Source organism: Pongo abelii, chromosome 2 (assembly GCF_028885655.2).
Source record: "Pongo abelii isolate AG06213 chromosome 2, NHGRI_mPonAbe1-v2.0_pri, whole genome shotgun sequence".
Taxonomy (NCBI): Eukaryota; Metazoa; Chordata; class Mammalia; order Primates; family Hominidae; genus Pongo; species Pongo abelii.
The window spans coordinates 128,817,474-128,823,633 of NC_085928.1; the positions used below are offsets into that span (position 1 = coordinate 128,817,474).

A 6,160-nucleotide genomic window follows, 5' to 3' on the forward strand; every position below is an offset into this window, starting at 1 on the left:
AACAAAACTGCAGAAGCCAAGGGGAAACTTCCCCTTCGCCTTCTGAAGGCTCACTGAAAATCAGCTGACAAACTGCCATTAGGAGAAAAGCCAAACAAAATTTATTATTGCACACACATGTGCAGCATGGAAGTAATACAAAATGTGAAAACTCAAAGAAAGGGCCAGGTGGTTAACGCCTTTACACCATCTTGAGGTTATAGAAAAAACATGGGCTTGGAATGTGGCAAGACGGTTATAGGAGGGAGAAAGAAAGGCATGGGGCAAAGGTGGGCTTGTTGTGTACATGAAACCTCACAGACAGCAGCTCTTAGAAAAAAAGACATGGTGGTTTGTGGTTGAGTACATCTTTTCTAGATCTGGATAAGGGGGAGGGCCTCAGAGAAAGTCTGGGTATTTATTTCACTAACGTGGATTTTTCTCTACAGATGCAAATTTCTTCCACAAAAGGCAACTTTTCAGGGCTATTCCTGTCTGTAGGCCCTCTGAATAGCCCTCTTGAAATATGTCACTGAAGTATATTTTGGAGTGAAATATTTTTGTTTTCCTTTATTGGCAAAAGAGAAAATGTGTTAGTTGCAATATTTAAAGGAAACAAAAAATAGACTATGCTCATAATTAATATAATTGTATTATATTTTTAATTTCCTATAAAGATAGTATAGATTGAGTTAGATTTAAATAAGTCTGGCACCTCTTTTCCTGCTTTTCTTTCCGTCCAAAATATTTCTCCCACCTTACACCAAAATGTCCAGCACACACTATTATTGAGTCATTCCCTAGGGTCCTAAAGGCATTTACTTTATCAAGAGGCTATCATTATTGAAAGGCAAATACTCCCTGAGCCAAATTCAGCTCAGTAATTAATTAGTTGGAGTCATCTGAGAGTAAGAAAGTGACCAGAAATAACATATAGGTGAGGGGACTGTGTACCAAGGACATTCTAAGAGGGCCATGGGAAACAAATGGCAAAGCTAAAGGATCATAAAATCAAGCACTGCTTATCAGTTATGTATCCACGTGAAGATGATTAATATAATGATAAAATTCAAAAAACATATGCTTTTAAAAATCAAGAAGGCATCTACTTCAGCTCACACTATTAAGGAATAGAAAGCAAACCACTCATTTCCTGAGATGAGCAGCTTCCTCTACTAACCACAAGGTGGGGCTCTATTTGAGATTGCCATGTTTGGATTCCATACTCAGAGCCAAAACAGCAACTTGTATTAGAAATCCCATTTATAAACCATTTCCTTCCAGTCAAATCAGTTTTAAATAGTACTTGCTGCTGTTAAACCACTTTGCCCAAGTATAGACTTCTGTCCATTGAGAACCGTTCATTAACGATGTTGCATTTATATAGGCAAAGTCAATGCTGAGTTCCAACATCAATAGCCATCATTTTCTGTTATGGACTGAAACAGAGGGTTTACGTCCCCTCAAAATTTATACATTGAAGTCCTAACCCCCAATGTGGTGCTACTAGAAGGTGAAGTCCTTGGGAGAAAATTAGTTTTAGATGAGATCACAAGAATGGAACCCCTATGATGGATTAGTGCCCTTTTAAAAAGTGGTCCTCCCATCTCCACCATGTGAGGCTACAACTACAAGCAGACAGATCAGGATACAGGTGGCTGTCTGCAAGCTAGGCAGAGGCGCTTGCCAAGAATGGAAACTGACAGCACCTTGCTGTATATATATGTGTATATATATGTATATACAGAGAGACTAGATATATATATTATATATAAATGATATATATAAATAATATTTGGTTGTTTAGGCCACCCAGTCTATAGTTTTTTGTTTTTTGATATGGAGTCTCACTCTGTTGCCCAGGCTGGAGTTGAGTGGTGCGATCTCAGCTCACTGCAAGCTCTGCCTCCCGGGTTCATGCCATTCTCCTGCCTCAGCCTCCCGAGCAGCTGGGACTACAGGTGCCTGCCACCACGCCCGGATAATTTTTTGTATTCTTAGCAGAGACGGGGTTTCACCGTGTTAGCCATGATGGTCTCCATCTCCTGACCTCGTGATCTGCCCACCTTGGCCTCCCAAAGTGCTGGGGTTACAGGCGTGAGCCACTGCACCTGGCCAGTCTATGGTATTTTTATAGTACCCAGAGCTAAGACAGAAATTGGTACCTAGAAGTGGGGTGCTGCTGTAACAAATATCTAAAAACATAGAAGCAGCTTTGGAACTGAATAATGGATAGAGGCTAGAAGGGTTTTCAGATGCATACCAGAACAATTCGAGATCACTGTTAAGGTACTGCTCAATGGGATTCTAGTGAGAGCTCAGAAACAAAAGAGGAGAGTGAAAGAAAAAACCCTCCATCTTCTCAGAGAATACATAACTAATCATCAACATACTGTTGGTAGACATATTGATGGTAAAGGTCATTCTGATAAGGTTTCGGACAGAAATGAGGAACACGTTATTGAACAATTTTTAAAAAGGCAATATTTGTTATAAAGTGGCATAGAATTATTTGGAATTGTGTTCTTATCTTAGAGTTTTATGAAAGGTAGAACCTGCAAGTAATGAAATTGGATATTTAGCTGACAATTCTAAGCAGTGTTGAAAAACTGGTTTGGTTCCTCCTGACTGCTCAGAGTATAATGCAAAAAGTGAGAAATGACATCAAGACAGAATTGTTAAGCAAAAGGGAATCAGAACTTAAAGATTTGGAAAATTCCCAGCCTGTCTATATTGCAAAAAAAAAAAAAGAGAAAGCATGTTCAGAAGAAAATACCAAACATGTGTCTGACCAATCATTTGATAAGGAGATTAGTGTGGGTGTGAACCACAGACCTAATCGGTGATGTCAACAGAAGCCAGGAAAGAGATGGGATTATATCAGCAGAAACACTGCCAGCTGAGACTGGAGGAAACATTCAACAAGGACAGAATGAAGGAAGCTTGTGAATATGTGCTATTCCTCAAGAAAAAAAAGGAATCCTCTCTCCACCACGTGAGAATACAGCAAGAAGGTTGCCATCTGCAAGTTAGGGAAAGGGCCTTCACCAAGAACCACATGTGCAGGCATCTTGATCTTGGACTTCTCAGCCTCCAGAACTGTGAGAAATAAATGTTTGTTGTTTAAGTCACCCAGTCTACACTATTTTGTTATAACAGCCCAAGTTGATTAAGACACTTTCCTTGAGCTAAGTTTTCTGCTTTCATTACGCCTCCTCCTTCTTTCTTCTTTCCTTTTGTTTTATGGATCTTGTCATTTTATTTTTGTGTCATGACAAGTGACATTGGTTATTGGGTATGTGAAATATCATATTATAGCAGATATGGAAGTTTGCCACTCAGATCACTTCAAGAAAGGACTTCCTGCCCAGCATTGGGGAGTGCAGTCACCAGGCAGCCTCCTACTCTCAGCTTCTTCATAGTCTTAGATGCAGAGAGCCACCTCACTCAAGCTCATATTCTCCCCAGAGCAGCCTGCATCAGGTGACTAAGCAGAGTGTCAGGGCATAGGAGATAGTAGGGATATGGAAACTCGGTCATTTCAACCCAATGTAAGATCAGTCTAACAGGCAATGCTTATTCTAAAGCTACCTACAGAGGCTTCATTGGGCTTGCACAGCATGTTAGCTTTTTCCTCTAGTTGATATTGTTTCTAACTCTTTTCCTTTTACAGATACTGATCTTTAATAAACATCTTGAACACCAGACTACATCTGAGGGTCTACTCTCTATTTCTGGAGAACACAGCCTGTAACTATGCGAAAATAAATTGCTCAGATCATTTGATGATGACTGGCTATTAAATAATTAAGAACACTGAGCTTCCACTTTTGTACAACTTCAGATTTTTTCTTCACTGAATCACCATTTATTCATGTATTAAATAAATATTTGAGTACCTCTTATGAGCTAGGCACTATGCTTGTTAGAAGATACATGAAAAATATCTGGAATGCAGACACAGTACTAGAGGTAGAACAGACATCTCGTAACCATGAAAATGAAGGCTATACTCTAAGGGATGGCAGAACAGAGCCAGAAAGAGCTTACATGAAGCCACAATTACTGCTCTAGATTGCCTATCTCTGGCCTTCTCATTGTATGAGAAAAATAGCCTCTTCTTGGGTTTTCTGTTAGCTCAATGGAACATAATCTCCAGCTGATGGAATCCCCCCACTTGGTACTTAGTATGCCTGATGCAAATACCTTTCCTTGGCAGTTTGTTCATTTATCGACTGTGATTGAATGAATTATTGATAGTGCTTGCTTTTATTTTACTCCATATTCCCTGGTCAAATCCACAAAGTCAGCTAACAATACAAAGCCCGGAGAATAATTTGGTCTCTGGTAGCTCACTCCTTGGCCCAAAATCTGCTCATGCTATTCTTCCTTTTGCATTTCAAAAGCATGTTCGTATTATTCCTTTTAGGGCATTACCACATGAAAATGAACAACAATAAAAAGGATTTCACCGGTAAGATCATTTTGACACTTTTATCTTCTATATTTTATATTCAAATTAAAAGAAAATTTGACACATGGGATATGAGGCTGTATAAACATATAACATATTATTTAAATGCTTCAGTTTCAGAGGAGCTGAGAGATAAATGGCATGTCTATAATTATCCCTCCACCATCAATAAACTTCAAATTAGTATCTACTCTCAAAGGCAGAGAAAATTTGAAAGTGTTTTTTATGAAATTTCAGAAGTTACATATTCATAAATTTGTTATATTAACTTCTGAGACTCCCGGACACAGAAGTTGTCTTCAGATCCTATTTACTTGAAGGGAATTTTTCAATCTGTTTGATAGAGATACAAGATGACAAGGATAAGGCTGACCACCAAACACATCCAGGCTTTTTGAGTCTCAGAAAAGCTTTCCACCAAAATTAAAACCACCGATGATGTGACACTAGATTCAGCTTATCTCCCTATCTATTTTCTTCTTCCCAATTTTATTTCCTATTAATTTTTTTGATTCATATGTCTATTAAACAATCATTCATTTAACACCAATTATGTGCAAGTATAGTGCCAGGCACTAGACAGAAATAAGGCATGGTCCTGGGCCTTAAAAAAGAATTCGCAGCCAGATACAGCAGATATATAATAAAGCACTTAATAAAATGTAGTATGTCAAAAAGAAGTAAAAGAGGGCTGCTTGGGTGATCACAGGAGAGAGAAACAACTCAGCAAGGAGGAAGAGTTCAGGAAACATCTCTCAGAGAAAGCAGCCTTTGAATTATCTTAAACAATGAACAGAAGTTACCTCTGTGTCCGGAATTGGTGGGTTCTTGGTCTCACTGACTTCAAGAATGAAGCCGCGGACCCTCGCGGTTAGTGTTACAGTTCTTAAAGGCGGCGTGTCCGGAGTTTGTTCCTTCTGATGTTCGGATGTGTTCCGAGTTTCTTCCTTCTGGTGGGTTCGTCATCTCGCTGGCTCAGGAGCGAAACTGTGGACCTTCGCGGTGAGTGTTACAGCTCTTAAGGCAGAGCGCCGCGTCTGGAGTTGTTTGTTCTTCCCGGTGGGTTCATGGTCTCACTGGCTTCAGGAGTGAAGCTGCAGACCTTCGAGGTGAGTGTTACAGCTCATAAAGGCAGTGTGGACCCAAAAAGTGAGCAGCAACAAGATTTACTGCAAAGAGTTAAAGAACATATCCTCCACTGCATGGAAGGGGACCCCACGGATTGCTACTGGTGGCTCAGACAGCCTGCTTTTATTCCCTTATCTGGCCCCACCCACATCCTGCTGATTGGTCCATTTTACAGAGAGCCAGTTGGTCTGTTTTACAGAGAGCTGATTGGTCCCTTTTACAGAGAGCTGATTGGTCTGTTTTGACAGGGTGCCGATTGGTGCGTTTACAATCCCTGAGCTAGACACAAAAGTTCTCCACGTCCCCACTAGATTAGCTAGACACAGAGTGTCCACACAAAAGTTCTCCAAGTCCCCACCAGAGTAGCTAGATACAGAGTGTCGATTGGTGCATTCACAAACCCTGAGCTAGACACAGGGTACTGATTGGTGTGTTTACAAACCTTGAGCTAGTTACAGAGTGCCCACTGGTGTATTTACAATCCCTTAGCTAGACATAAAGGTTCTCCAATTCCCCACCAGACTCAGCAGCCCAGCTGGCTTCACCCAGTGTATCCCACACCAGGGCCTCAGGTGGAGC

At 40.4% G+C, this 6,160-nt stretch overlaps 1 protein-coding gene across 1 annotated transcript in view; it reads right to left on the reverse strand.

Moving 5' to 3' along the window:
* Positions 1–5,736, reverse strand: part of LRRC3B (leucine rich repeat containing 3B) — an 873,839-nt gene extending 868,103 nt beyond the window's left edge. The window contains exon 1 of the transcript XR_010139222.1: positions 5,257–5,736. The gene's annotated coding sequence lies outside the window, so the exon portion shown is untranslated. The remainder of the gene's footprint in view (positions 1–5,256) is intronic.
* Positions 5,737–6,160: the final 424 nt, after the last annotated feature.